Source organism: Dama dama, chromosome 22, assembly GCF_033118175.1.
Source record: "Dama dama isolate Ldn47 chromosome 22, ASM3311817v1, whole genome shotgun sequence".
NCBI classification, from domain to species: domain Eukaryota; kingdom Metazoa; phylum Chordata; class Mammalia; order Artiodactyla; family Cervidae; genus Dama; species Dama dama.
Window position 1 is genome coordinate 53,777,238 of NC_083702.1, and position 15,594 is coordinate 53,792,831.

Genomic DNA, 15,594 nt, shown 5'->3' on the forward strand with positions numbered 1-15,594 from the left:
CATTTGTAACTTAAAAGCTTTCAGATGGTTAGAAACAAACCCAGTTATACAGTTACAGATGTAAGGCAAAATAGTCATTAAACCAAGTTAAAACATAATCAAAATTAAGTCACATTATGTCCATAGTTAAGGTACAATATGTTATACCAGTCCATCTTAGGATTGTTAGATGTCATCAGATCAAGAAGAGGTGTCACACATGATTGTTGTTGGTGAAGGTATTCGCAGAGCTGAAGAAAGTCCTTTCCTTGAAGCAGAGAAACCCACCATGCAAAGCCTTCAATTGATGAGGAGGTTGAAAAGCTGAAAGCTGAGTCACATAGTTAATTTTAAGGCTTCAGGATCTATGACAACGTCAGTCAGTTCAGTTGCTCAATCGTGTCTGACTCTGTGACCTCATGGACTGCAGTATGCCAGGCTTCCCTGTTCATAACCAACTCCCAGGGCTTACTCAAACTCATGTCCATTAAGTTGGTGATGCCATCCAACCATCTCATTCTCTGTCTTCCCCTTCTCCTCCGACCAGCATCAGGGTCTTTTCAAGTGAGTCAGTTCTTCGCCTCAGGTGGCCAAACTATTATCTGTGCACAAAAACAGTCTGCCATAGAGGCAGTCCGTTCTTCTTAGGAACAGTTCGAGCTCTCGTTAAAGCTATGGATAAAACTTTAAACCAACTGTCTTGTGTTTCCTGAGTTAGCTTACACAGATATCTTTTAGTAACATCACTAGCCTTTTCAATCTTTCCTGAAGATTGGGGCAACTCTGTTCCTGTGGGCAAGCTCAAAGGTGAAGCCTATAGGAGAGCAGTTTGAAGAGCTTCAAAAGCCTTTTGAGTCTCTGGGGACCAAACCAGCTTGTCGGTTTGGGCCTGCTGAGTCTCAGTTATAAGTTTATATAAAGGCTGGGCAAGTTCCCCATAACCTGGAATCCAAATGTGGCAGTAGCCAGTAATGCCCAAGAATCCTCTCAATTTTCTTAAAGTCATAGGTAGAGTATGATTTATGATAGATTTAACTCTAGAAAGTATCCTCAAATCAGCGAAAAATATTTGGCTCCTTTAAGAATTTCAGATAATAAAGTATAAGGATTAGGTACTTATTATTCATATATCTTGAACAAGTCTCCATTTATCATTTGATTTTGTTTACACCCAAAATAGGAGTGTTGCATGGACTATTAGAGAGAATTAATAGCCCTTGTTCGTTTAAATTTTCAATGATGGGTTTTAACTCTTCTTTAACCTCAGGCTTTAGTGGGTTCTGCTTTTGATGTGGAAATAGGTGAGGGTCATTGAGCTTGATAACAATAGGAGTAGCATTTTGTGCTCTACCCACAGTTTTCCCATCAGCGCATACTTTAGGATTTACATTTTGTTCAATTAAAAAGAGCGGGTTCCATATTCAGGAAAACAGAAGCCTGGACTTTGCTCAGTATATCCCTCCCCAGAAGGGGTGAGGGAGACTCTGGCATGATTAGAAACTCATGAGAAAACAGCACCGAGTCCTAGTTGCAGCTTAAAGGATGACTGAAATAATAACATTTGGCTCATCCCGACAGTCCCATTACAGTAGTGGGTCAGGAGGAAAGTGGATTAGGGGGCTTCAATGAACACAAAGTTGCCCCAGTGTCCAAAAGAAAATTGACTGATTGGCCCCTCACAGTCATTAATACCTGGGGTTCCTCAGGTGTAATTAGGATGGGGAGCCCTGGGCACCTTCAGTCTCGATTGTCTTGAGAGTCTGACCCCTGGGGCTTAAACCTCAGAGGGCAGTCTGTTTTCCAGTATGGTCCTTTGCAGACATGGAGCCTCAGGTGGCTTAGAAGCCTGAGGGCAACCCTGCTTGAGATGCCCTTCCTTTCCACAGTAATAACACGGCCTTCCATTTTCACCTGGATCCCTCTGGGGATTTTTCCTCAGGCTGTTTCAGAGTGGATCTAACAGCCATTGTTGGGGCTTTATTCTTTTGTATGGTTCTTTTTTGCCTATTTTCCTCCTCATATTCTCTACCATAATATACCATCTGAGCCAGTTGCAACAGTTTTTCTAAAGACTGATTTGGTCCAAATGCCTGTTTTTGCAACTTGTGGCAGATATCTGGAGCTGACTGAGTGAGAAATCTATCTTTTAAGATCATTCCTCCTCAGCACTTTCTTCTCTCCCTGTTCTGTATCAGCCAACTGAGCATAGTCTAACATCTCAGCACGCACTTGCTTGAGTCCTTCAAGATTACTTCTAGCAAAGTGGTTCTGATCTGGGAACTGCTTGGCTCCCAGAAAGGAGAGCTATTTCATGTTCCCTCTTTCCCCTTATCTCGTGTTCAAGCCATTCATCTCCCAAAGTAGTAGCTTCCCCCAAAACTCGAGCTCTCAAGTTTTGGAGTCAGTGTCTGTCCCAAGACATACCTCTCTCCAAGTAAGGGCATAAAGAAAATTTAGTCCTGTAAAGTCTTTTGTGCACCTTTGGAATCTTCTTAATAGTCTTGACCATAATTGGCACTGTTTGAATTTCTACCTAGTCTGAGGTAACTCCTCCTGGAAGGATGCCCTGATTCTCAGTCCATTCAGTTGGGAGCCCCAGATACAGGGGCAAAGTAAGTGGACAGGAGGCAGCTGAAGGCTTCACACCCAAATCTGCACCCTTAGGACATAACTTCTAGCATGTATGCAGAGAGATAAACAGCAACATATGTGTCACTTCTACCCATTTCTCTTGTTTCCTATGCAACCGGTCTAGTTGTAAAACAGTATAATAAGTAAGATCCTACAACTGGCCAGCATTCCCTGTCTTCCAAAGGATACTGTGGCCATTCAGTATCACAGAGGAATCTCAGGCATGTATTTTTAAACTCTAGGGATCAAACTTGTCCCAGTTTTTAAAAAATACATTGTAAAGGAGTGATTCTGAAACTACTAGCTCCCATCTGTAAGAGAAAAAAACCAGCATCCACAGCCGTGGCTTCTTTCCACTGGAGGCATCCCTCCCTGCTCTAGATGGGGGTGTAGACAGACTTTCCACTGAAGCTTTCCTTGCCTGGTCAGTCTGTCTCTTACAGATGCAGGCACCTTACTCATCCTTCCTGGTTCTACCACCAAGGTGGGGTGGAGATTACCAGGGGTAGACCTGATGGTATCTCAGGTTGATTTTTAGTTCCTTATCACAAATATGCTACTGGAGATCAGTGGAGAAATAACTCCAGAAAGAATGAAGGGATGGAGCCAAAGCAAAAACAACACCCAGTTGTAGGTGTGACTGGTGATAGAAGCAGGGACTGATGCTGTAAAGAGCAATATTGCATAGGAACCTGGAAGGTTAGGTCCATGAATCATGGCAAATTGGAAGCGGTCAAACAGGAGATGGCAAGACTGAATGTCGACGTTCTAGGAATCAGTGAACTAAGATGGACTGGGATGGGTGAATTTAACTCAGATGACTATTATACCTACTACTGTGGTCAGGAATCCCTTAGAAGAAATGAAGTAGCCATCATAGTCAACAAAAAAGTCCAAAATGCAGTACTTAGATGCAATCTCAAAAATGACAGAATGATCTCTGTTTGTTTCCAAGGCAAACCATTCAATATCATGGAAATCCAAGCCTATACCCCAACCAGCAACACTGAAGAAGTTGAAGATTAATGGTTCTATGAAGACCTACAAGACCTTCTAGAACTAACACCCCCCAAAAATGTCCTTTTCATTATAGGGGACCGGAATGCAAAAGTAGGAAGTCAAGAAACACCTGGAGTAACAGGCAAATTTGGCCTTGGAGTACAGAATGAAGCAGGGCAAAGGCTAATAGAGTTCTGCCAGGAGAACACACTGGTCATAGCAAACACCCTCTTCCAACAACACAAGAGAAGACTCTACACATGGACATCACCAGATGGTCAACATCAAAATCAGATTGATTATATTCTTTGCAGCCAAAGATGGAGAAGCTCTGTACAGTCAGCAAAAACAAGACCAGGAGCTGACTGTGGCTCAGATCATGAACTCCTTATTGCCAAATTCAGACTTAAATTGAAGAAAGTAGGGAAAACCACTAGACCATTCAGGTAAGACCTAAATCAAATCCCTTATGACTATACAGTGGAGGTGAGAAATAGATTTAAGGAACTAGATCTGATAGAGAGCCTGATGAACTATGGACGGAGGTTCGTGACATTGTACAGGAGACAGGGATCAAGACCATCCCCATGGAAAAGAAATGCAAAAAGGCAAAATGGCTGTCTGAGGAGGCCTTACAAATAGCTGTGAAAAGCAGAGAAGTGAAAAGCAAAGGAGAAAAGGAAAGATATACCCATCTGAATGCAGAGTTCCAAAGAATAGCAAGGAGAGATAAGAAAGCCTTCCTCAGCGATCAATGCAAAGAAATAGAGGAAAACAATAGAATGAGAAAGACTAGAGAGCTCTTCAAGAAAATTAGAGATACCAAGGGAACATTTCATGCAAAGATGGGCTCGATAAAGGACAGAAATGGTCTGGACCTAACAGAAGCAGATGATATTAAGAAGAGGTGGCAAGAATACACAGAAGGACTGTACAAAAGAGATCTTCATGACCCACATAATCATGATGGTGTGATCACTCACCTAGAGCCAGACATCCTTGAATGTGAAGTCAAGTGGGCCTTAGGAAGCATCACTATGAACAAAGCTAGGGAGGTGATGGAATTCCAGTTGGGCTATTTCAAATCCTGAAAGATGATGCTGTGAAAGTGCTGCACTCAATATGCCAGCAAATTTGTAAAACTCAACAGTGGCCACAGGACTGGAAAAGGTCAGTTTTCATTCCAGTCCCAAAGAATGCTCAAACTACTGCACAATTGCACTCATCTCACATGCTAGTAAAGTAATGCTCAAAATTCTCCAGGCCAGGCTCCAGCAATATGTGAATGGTGAACTTCCAGATGTTCAAGCTGGACTTAGAAAAGGCAGAGGAACCAGAGATCAAATTGCCAACATACGCTGGACCATCGAAAAAGCAAGAGAGTTCCAGAAAAACACCTATTTCTGCTTTATTGACTATGCCAAAGCCTTTGACTGTGTGGATCACAATAAACTGTGGAAAATTCTGAAAGAGATGGGAATACCAAACCACCTGACCTGCCTCTTGAGAAACCTCTATGCAGGTTAGGAAGCAACAGTTAGAACTGGGCATGGAACAACAGACTGGTTCCAAATCAGGAAAGGAGTATGTCAAGGCTGTATATTGTCACTCTACTTGTTTAACTTATATGCAGAGTACATCATGAGAAACGCTGGGCTGGTAGAAGCACAAGCTGGAATCAAGATTGCCAGGAAAAATATCAATAACCTCAGATATGCAGATGACACCACTCTTATGGCAGAAAGTGAAGAAGAACTAAAGAGCCTCTTGATGAAAGTGAAAGAGGAGAGTGAAAAAGTTGGCTTATAGCTTAACATTCAGAAAACGAAGATCATACATCTGGTCCTGTCAGTTCATGCCAAATAGATGGGGAAACAGCGGAAACAGTGGCTGACTTTATTTTTTTGGGCTCCAAAATCACCTCAGATGGTGATTGCAGCTATGAAATTAAGATGCTTACTCCTTTGAAGGAAAGTTATGACCAACCTAGACAACAGATTAAAAAGCAGAGACATTATTTTGTCAACAAAAGTCTGTCTAGTCCGTCTAGTCAAGTTTTTTCCAGTAGTCATGTATGGATGTGAGAGTTGGACTATAAGGAAAACTGAGCACCGAAGAATTGATACTTTTGAACTGTGGTATTGGAGAAGACTCTTGAGAGTCCCTTGGACTGCAAGGAGATCCAACCAGTCCATCCTAAAGGCGATCAGTCCTGGGTGTTCATTGGAAGGACTGATGCTGAAGCTGAAACTCCAGTACTTTGGCCACCTGATACAAAGAGCCAATTCATTGGAAAAGACCCTGATGCTGGGAAAGATTGAGGGCAGGACGAGAAGGGGATGACAGAGGATGAGATGGTTGGATGGCGTCACTGACTCAGCGTACGTAAGTTTGAGCAAACTCTGGGAGATAGTGAAGGTTAGGGAAGCCTGGTGTGCTGCAGTCCATGGAGTTGCAAAGTTTGGACATGACTGAGTGACTAAACATCAACAACAACTTACACTTGTGGATTTTGGCAACACAGGCTTGTTGAGTCTTAGTGACACAGAATATCAGAACATCTTCAGTGTCATGAACTTTCTGAGACATCTCATTCCATTTTAGAGAGTTCTGTTGGAAAATTATTTCTTAAATAATGGATTTCACTATGGTAAGTTTGTTTCTCTGGAAACTGGCAATATTAAGGAAGGTTATCAGGAATTCGAGAGACACAATGGGCCGTCTGGAAAAAATATTTAAAAGGACTTTGGGAAGTAGAGATTAGATCCAGGGACAGCAAAGTCAAGCTCCTTTGCAAAGGTGAGATGAAGGTCATCATCAGCCTTTAGGGGAATCCAAAGGACACAGCCTTAAGGGAGGAGAATGTGGAAGTACCTAGGCCATTCATTCATTGCTAGGAATAGTCTTGGCGCAACACTGGAGTTTGCTCCTCAAATATTGCTTCAATCCTGTCCCAAGAGACTTTAATTCTCAGGCCGGTTCTATGTCCTACCGTTTTAAAGGCCCAAAAGTGAATGCTTCTTCTGAAATTGCTTTGACAGAAGTCTCAGGGCTGACTCATTGATCTAAATTGAGTCACATGCCCACATACCAAGCCATGAACCAGTCACTACGACTCTGATCTGTTCAGTCTGAGTTGCTCATTTGCACATGCTGGCGTGTTGTGGTCAGTTCACATAAACTGCATGGACAGAGAGTAGGGGAGAACACATACCCAGGAAACACTCAAGTGCTGTTTAAAAGACACTTAAGTGATGTCTAAAGAACACTAAAGTGCTGTTTAAAAAAGTAAGGAGGTGATGATGCGCATGCAAAATGGCAGACGTTTGTCACAGGTCTCCTCCTAAAGCGACCTCATTCTGTTACTTGTTGTATATTTCTAACTGTGTGGAACTCAGGGTCTGCCCCAAGGGTAGCATTCACTTATACTTTGATGGGAATGGAGACCCTGGATTTTTACAGTTCTTTATTTCCCCGCTTTCTCCTTGCTACCACTATTTCTTTAGATGCTGCTCTTATTAAGGTTTCAGTAGATACAGTGGAACTAGGACTCAAAGTACAGGCTTCTACAGAGATACTGGGACTTCACATTAGTCACACTGCTAATGAGTCATAGCACTTAGAACCTAGTGCCAAGGTCTCCATGTTATTGATTCAGAACTTCCAGAATATGCACATGCTTTTCTCTGTGACAGAAAATGGCTACTATCCATATCTGTACAATTGTTCTGTATTTACCACAGGTCACGTGTACCTCTCATCATAATAGTAGGTACTTTTTAATGAAGGCTTACAAATGGGCTTTTGAAACATTGCCTATTTATAAGTGGGAAATTGCCTGTGAATTTGGGAATGTGCGCCAGCGTTGAGCTGACCAAACATGCTGTATTGGACATGAGCCATATTTGTGTTTGACTGACACAAATTCCCTTCCTCTAAACCACTCAATTGTACATATGTCTTATTCTTCCACTCCTTCTCATAACCTCAAAAGAGTGAAATTTGAACAAGAGGTAAGGCTGACTTTATAAAGTAACAGGAAAATATGTGTTCTGTCATTTGTCTTATATAATGTAATACATATGAACTATATAAAATATAGAAATTATATTATGTATGTATATCATCTCTTCTATTTCCAAGAAGTTTCTGAGCTATAAGCAACAGAAACTCACTCAACAAGCTTCTGGAAAGATTGAATTTATTGGCAGACATACCTGAAAGTCTAAGTCCCAAGTACCCTCAACCTCAGAGCTTCTAAAAAGGATTCTCAGTGACCCTTCTTGGTATATATGCCAATATTAGGACCAATCACTGTGTCTAGATGGATAGGGTTCTGTGAGTAGTTGGCTTAGGTTGCACACCTATCCCTGTAGTGGGAAAGTGGCAGGGGGAAGGATGTTGCATTTGAAAGCCTCATTATGTAACATACCATTATCCAAAGGGGAAATTGGAATTCTGTTTCCAAAAGAACAAGAAGATATATAGGGCAGGCCAAACAACAGCCATCTACCATACTGCCTTCTGACCAACATTTCATAAAAATATTGCTTCCAATCACATACAAACTTCTTTCCAAGGGAAATTCTGATAAATATGGAATATCAGATCGCTTTATAATTCTAGTGAAAATTTTACTTAACTATAATACATATTATAATATGCACCTAAGAGTACAGATAGGGGAATTTTCATAAACTGAATGCACCCTTATGCCCAGCACCCAGATCATGAAACATTATCAACACTACAGAAGCCCCGCTGCGGGACCTTTTCAGTCATCGTCCCTCCCCTTGTCAGGGGCTTCCCTGACAATAAAGAATCTGCCTGCAATTCAGGAGATGCTCGGGAAATGCGAGTTCAGTTTCTGGGTCTGGAAGATCCCCTGGAGAAAGAAATGGCAACCCGCTCTGGTAATCTTGCTGAGAAAATCCCATGGACAGAGGAGCCCATGGGCTATAGTCCATGGGGTTGCAAAAGAGTTGGACACAATTAAGTGACTGAACACACTGTCAGGGACAACCATTGTCCTGATCTGCTAGCAACATTGATTAGTTTCACCTATTTTAATATTTTATATCAAGGGAACAACACTACAGGTTGTCTTTCCTGTTTGTCGTCGGCCAACATTGTTTTTCTTCTTTTGTAAAGATATTTATATATTTGGCATTGCCTTTCTTTGGGATTGGAATGAAACTTTTCTAGTCCTGTGGCCACTGCTGAGTTTTCCAAATTTTCTGGCATATTGAGTGCAGCACTTTCACAGCATCATCTGTCAATATTTGAAATAGCCCAACTGGAATTCTATCACCTCCACTAACTTTGTTCATAGTGATGCTTTCTAAGGCCATCTTGACTTCACATTCCAGGATGTCTGGCTCCAGGTGAGTGATCACACCATTGTTATTATCTGGGTCGTGAAGATCTTTTTTGTACAGTTCTTCTGTGTATTTTTGCCACCTCTTCTTAATATCATCTGCTTCTGTTAGGTCCAGACCATTTCTGTCCTTTATTGGGCCCATCTTTGCATTCCCTTGCGTTCCCTTCGTATCTCTAATTTTCTTGAAGAGATCTCTAGTCTTTCCCATTCTATTGTTTTCCTCTATTTCTTTGCGTTGATCGCTGAGGAAGGCTTTCTTATCTCTCCTTGCTATTCTTTGGAACTCTGCATTCAGATGGGTATATCTTTCCTTTTCTCCTTTGCTTTTCACTTCTCTGCTTTTCACAGCTATTTGTAAGGCCTCCTCAGACAGCCATTTTGCTTTTTTGCATTCTTTTCCATGGGGATGGTCTTGATCCCTGTCTCCTGTACAATGTCACGAACCTCTGTCCATAGTTCATCAGGCACTCTGTCTATCAGATCTAGTCCCTTAAATCTATTTCTCACCTCCCCTGTATAGTCATAAGGGATTTGATTTAGGTCTTACCTGAATGGTCTAGTGGTTTTCCCTACTTTCTTCAATTTAAGTCTGAATTTGGCAATAAGGAGTTCATGATCTGAGCCACAGTCAGCTCCTGGTCTTGTTTTTGCTGACTGTACAGAGCTTCTCCATCTTTGGCTGCAAAGGATATAATCAATCTGATTTCAGTGTTGATGATCTGGTGATATCCATGTGTAGAGTCTTCTCTTGTGTTGTTGGAAGAGGGTGTTTGCTATGACCAGTGCGTTCTCTTGGCAAACTCTATGAGCCTTTGCCCTGCTTCATTCTGTGTTCCAGGGCCAACTTTGCCTGTTACTCTAAGTGTTTCTTGACTTCCTACTTTTGCATTCCAGTCCCCTATAATGAAAAGGACATTTTTGGGGGGTGTTAGTTCTAGAAGGTCTTGTAGGTCTTCATAGAACCGTTCATCTTCAGCTTCTTCAGTGTTGCTGGTTGGGGCATAGGCTTGGATTTCCATGATATTGAATGGTTTGCCTTGGAAACAAACAGAGATCATTCTGTCATTTTTGAGATTGCATCGAAGTACTGCATTTTGGACTTTTTTGTTGACCATGATGGTTACTCCATTTCTTCTAAGGGATTCCTGACCACAGTAGTAGATATAATAGTCATCTGAGTTAAATTTACCCATTTCAGTCCATCTTAGTTCGCTGATTCCTATGCTAGTAAAGTAATGCTCAAAATTCTCCAATCCAGGATTCAGCAATTCCTGAACCATGAACTTCAGGATGTTCAAGCTGGTTTTATAAAAGGCAGAGGAACCAGAGATCAAATTGCCAACATCTGCTGGATCATAGAAAAAGCAAGAGAGTTCCAGAAAAACATCTACCTCTGCTTTATTGACTATGCCAAAGCCTTTGACTGTGTGGATCACCACAAACTGTGGAAAATTCTGAAAGAGATGGGCATACTAGACCATCTGACCTGCCTCTTGAGAAACCTGTATGCAGGTCAGGAAGCAACAGTTAGAACTGGACATGGAACAACAAACTGATTCCAAATAAGGAAAGGAGTACATCAAGGCTGTATATTGTCACCCTGCTTATTTAACTTATATGCAGAGTACATCCTGAGAAACACTGGGCTGGTAGAAGCACAAGCTGGAATCAAGATTGCTGGGGGAAATATCAATAACCTCAGATATGCAGATGACACCACCCTTGTGGCAGAAAGTGAAGAGGAACTAAAAAGCCTCTTGATGAAAGTGAAGGAGGAGACTGAAAAAGTTGGCTTAAAGCTCAACATTCAGAAAACTAAGATCATGGCATCTGGTCCCATCACTGCATGGGAAATAGATGGGGAAACAGTAGAAACAGGGTCAGAGTTTATTTTTTTGGGCTCCAAAATCACTGCAGATGGTGATTGCAGCCATGAAATTAAAAGACGCTTACTCCTTGGAAGGAAAGTTATGACCAACCTGGGTAACATGTTAAAAAGCAGAGACATTACTTTGCCAACAAAGGTCCGTGCCAACAAAGGTCCGTGTCATCAATGCTTTGGTTTTTCCAGTGGTCATGTATGGTTGTGAGAGTTGGACTATAAAGAAAGCTGAGCACCGAAGAATTGATGCTTTTGAACTGTGGTGTTGGAGAAACTCTTGAGAGTCCCTTGGATTGCAAGGAGATCCAACCAGTTCATCCTAAAGGACATGAGTCCTGGGTGTTCATTGGAAGGACTGATGCTGAAGCTGAAACTCCAGTATTTTGGTCACCTGATGTGAAGGGCTGACTCATTTGAAAAGACCCTGATTCTGGGAAAGATTGAGGGCAGGAGGAGAAGGGGATGACAGAGGATGAGATGGTTGGATGGCATCACCGACTCGATGGACATGGATTTGGGTGGACTCCGGCAGTTGGTGATGGACAGGGAGGCCTGGCATGCTGCGGTTCATGGGGTTGCAAAGAGTCGGACACGCCTGAGTGACTGAACTTATTTATTTGGCTGCGTTGGGTCCTAGTTGCAACATGTGAACTCTTAGTTGTGGCGTGTGGGATCTAGTTCCCTGACCAGGGATTGAATCTGGGCTGCCTGCATTGAGAGCACAGAGTCTCAGCCACCTGACCACCAGAGAAGTCCCTCAACATTGTTTCTAAGATTCATCTGTATTGTTTCATAGTCATAAATCACTCACTCACATTTCTGCATGTAATTTCACTGTGTGAAATACCACAATGTATTTATTATTTATCCATTCTGCTATTTGTGGGTGTTTGGGAAATTTCTATTTGAGGGCTGCTGTTTAGAGTGCGGGGCTTCCCTGTTGACTCAGAGATGCAAGTTCAATTCCTGGGTCGGGAAGATGCCCTGGAGAAGGAACTAGCAATACAGTCCAGTATTCTTGCCTGGGAAATCCCATGGACAGAGGAGCCTGGTGGGCTACAATTCACGGGGGTCACAAAAGAGTTGGACATGACTCAGTGACTAAACAACAACAGTGTAGAGTGCGGCTACAAATGTGCTAGTGCGTGTCTTTTGGGGAACACGTGGATGCATTTCTCTTGGGTATATACATAGGAATAGAATTACTGCATCTCAGGGATTGCCTGCATTCTTTTGTTTGGTACAACAGTTTTCCAAAAGACTGCATCAATTTATACTCCCAACAGTGTTGTATGTGGATTCTGGTTGCTGTATATCCTTGCCACATCTTGGTGGCATTTTTCATTTTTTCATTTTAGCCATGTTGGTGGGTGAGTAGTAATGTTACATTATGGCTTTTAATTTGTAATTCCCTGGTGACTTATAAAGGAGAATACTTTAAAATATTTCTTAGCTATGTGTATATCTTTTTTTTAGAGTGTTTTGGCCTCTGTTCTATTAAGTGTCTTTTCTTATTGATTTATAGAAGTTCTTTATATATTCTAGATCTGATCAGTTGTCTAATATAATTACTACAAGTATCTTCTCCAGCTTTATAATTGCTTTTTCATTCTTATTTATGTCTTTTGATGAAGAATTATCAATTTTAATATAACCTAATTTTTTGATTTTTTTAAAACTTTTGTGCTTAATGGTTTTAATATCCTATTTAAGAAACCTTTTCAAACTTAATTCAGTGATGTTTTATCGTATCACAGTGCTACTTTAGGGGCCACAAGTTCAGGTGGCTTCTTATCAATACTAGGTATCAATTTTGGTTGACATGTGGGCACCTTTTGACAGATCCTTGAGCTTTTGTTTCTGTGTAGAATCCAGCAGCCAACAAATATGTCTTGGGATGTTGTACGTGTGCTCAGTTGCTCAGTTGCGTCTGACTCTTCGTGACCTTATGGACCAGAGTCCGCCAGCTCCATTTCAGTAAAATATCGTGTTCACCTTATATTTTGGAGGGTTATTTTTTTAACCCTCAAATTGAGAAGAGAAGAAAATTAAAAATGTTGTTTACTCAAATTTTCTTTTCCAAAGTCAGCTTGGCCTAAAGAAAAAAGCATCCATTTAGTGCAATGGCCTTTTGTCTGATGCTTTTTAGTAGCAAATTATCCACTCTCTCTGAGCCATAGTAATCTCTTCTGCAAAAGCTGTAAAAATAATTCCTGCCATGTCAGGAATAATTCCTATCATGTCATAATCCTGTTGTGAAAATAACAAGATGATACAGTGCCTATAGTACACCAGTACTTTGTGGAGTAACTACCATACTTGGAGGACATGTATGTAGTCCTTGACAGACTACATAGTTCTTTATAGTCTGAACTTTGGCAAATAATGGAGAATATGACACAGAATTTGAGATTTACTGTCTATCAGGAGTGACCAAAAAGTATCACAAATGATTGACATTTTTAATGGAGAAAGTTACAGCACCAGGGAGTCAACTCATTCTCTGGAGAAATGTTCTTATTTGTATAGCTATTCCCAAAAGACAGCAAAAGACCTTATCAAGTTAAATACAAACGATAAAACCAATACAGGACTTACAAAGCCAAATACATAAAATTTTCAGTAGCTGAATGCAAATCTTTAATCTGTGGATTTCATTAGTGTGTTAGTTGTTCAGTCCTATCTGACTCTGCAACCTCATGGACTGTAGCCTGCCAGGCTCCTCCATCCATAGAATTCTCCAGGCCAGAATACTAGAGTGGGTAGCCATTTCCTACTCCAGGGGATCTTCCTGACCCAGGGATTGGATCTGGGTCTCATGCATTGCAGGCAGATTCTTTACTGTCTGAGCCACCAGAGAAGCCCACCAATTTCTTACATTGGTAAACAGAACATTTCCTTGCAACCTCTCTAAAATCAACCTATGCTTATTTAATAAGTCAAATCAACTGTTTTCCTTTAAAGAAACCACTTCAGTGAGATCTGATTGGCATGTAAAAAGCTTTACATATATATAATGCATATAACTCGAACAGTTTGGGCAGATCAACTAGTTTTATTAAAGTATCATAAGGAACAATGACTAAAACAAACAGAAAAGTTGCATGGCCATAGCAACAGATGAAAAGGGGAATTCCCAAATCTATGGCTGAATCATATCAATGTATGACCAAAAAAAAAAATAATAATAATTAAAAAAAAAGAAAAGGGGAATTCCCCACTAGGAGCCTGGCCTTAACTCTGACTAGTTCCTGGTCTTTGTTTCCTCTCACTTCAGTGGTGAAGAAGGATGAGAATTTCTCAGGGAGCACCCCAGTGCCTCATACTTTTGTTTACCCATCATCTAGTGACGGCAGCTTGTCATTAAGAACCCAAGCAGTAAAACACCACCAGCACGCAGACGGCTTACAGAAACGAGAGGGCGAAGGCCGCGTGTGAGGCATGCGGTTGGGTGCTCTGTATCCTTTCAAGTGTTTTAATAGCGCTTATTATCATATAGTCAGTGTTTCCTGACACAGTACGCCTTCTACACTCAACATGAGATTTCTTTGAATCATTTTCTCTTTGTGCTTGCAGTAGTTTCCAGTTCTATTTTTAAAAATGAAAAGTTATTTTTCTGTAGAAAGAAATCAGTAGAAGAATGTGGCCAGAAAGCTGGAAAGGCAAGAAGGAGTCTTTTCTTATTCCATCAAAAGGAAATGTCTTTTAAAAATGTGGACTTTCTTTGGTTAGCCAATTATTGTTTTTCAACAATTATATCTTACTAATTACAAAATGAGATGTTTAAAGTTGGAAGAAAGTTAAGAATTGTTACTGCTTTTGCAAATCTGAGTCTTGGCCTAAGGATAGCAAGTAACTGAGACATTAAAGATGAAAGAATTGCTAAGAGATTGTTTAAAAAATGAAAAAGAAGAGAAGAGGAGATGATTATTAACTCTAAGAAAAGCAATAGGTTACATAAGAAAGTCAATTTCTTCTTAGTACTCTATGTGACTTGGCTGTGAAAAATATTTATACAAAATACATACTGAATTTTCCCTAACACAAATCATGGTATAGTTATATTAGGAAAATTGGGGACACGAGGTATGTGTATACGTGTGCAAAGGTAAGGAAAGAGGGGCTTGATAAGGGTGCTAAGTCTTCGGTTTCCCTGGCAGGAGGGTGATAGAACATACTTAAACTTCAGAGCATTGGAAAATAGAAATCTGGAGGTCAATACGAAAAGAAACAGCTAAAAAAATATAAAGTGGTTTCTCTGGAGAGTGAGAATTAGGGGTGAGGACACTTGGGAGGGAGTAACTTTGTAATATGATTTGACATTTTCACCTGTGTCTCTGCTTAGTTGCTCAGATGTGTCCAACTTTCTGCAACCCCGTGGACTGTAGCCCACCAGGCTCCTCTGTCCATGGGATTTCCCAGGCAAGAATACTGGAGTGGGTTGCCATTTCCTCCTCCAGGGGATCTTCATGACCTAGGGATCAAACCTGCATCCCCTGCATTGGCAAGTGAATTCTTTACCTCTGAGCCACCGGGGAAGCCAATATACACATATTAGCTTAATAAAATAAAAACTTTTATAAAATCAAGGATCTCTCCTAAAACTAAACTAATGTCAAAAATTTTAATAATGATAAAACAAAAGGAGGAGATGATTGGGGGCAGGGTGTGGAATATATTCTCAGTTCCAAACAAGTCCCATAAATAAATAAGACTTTAAGAA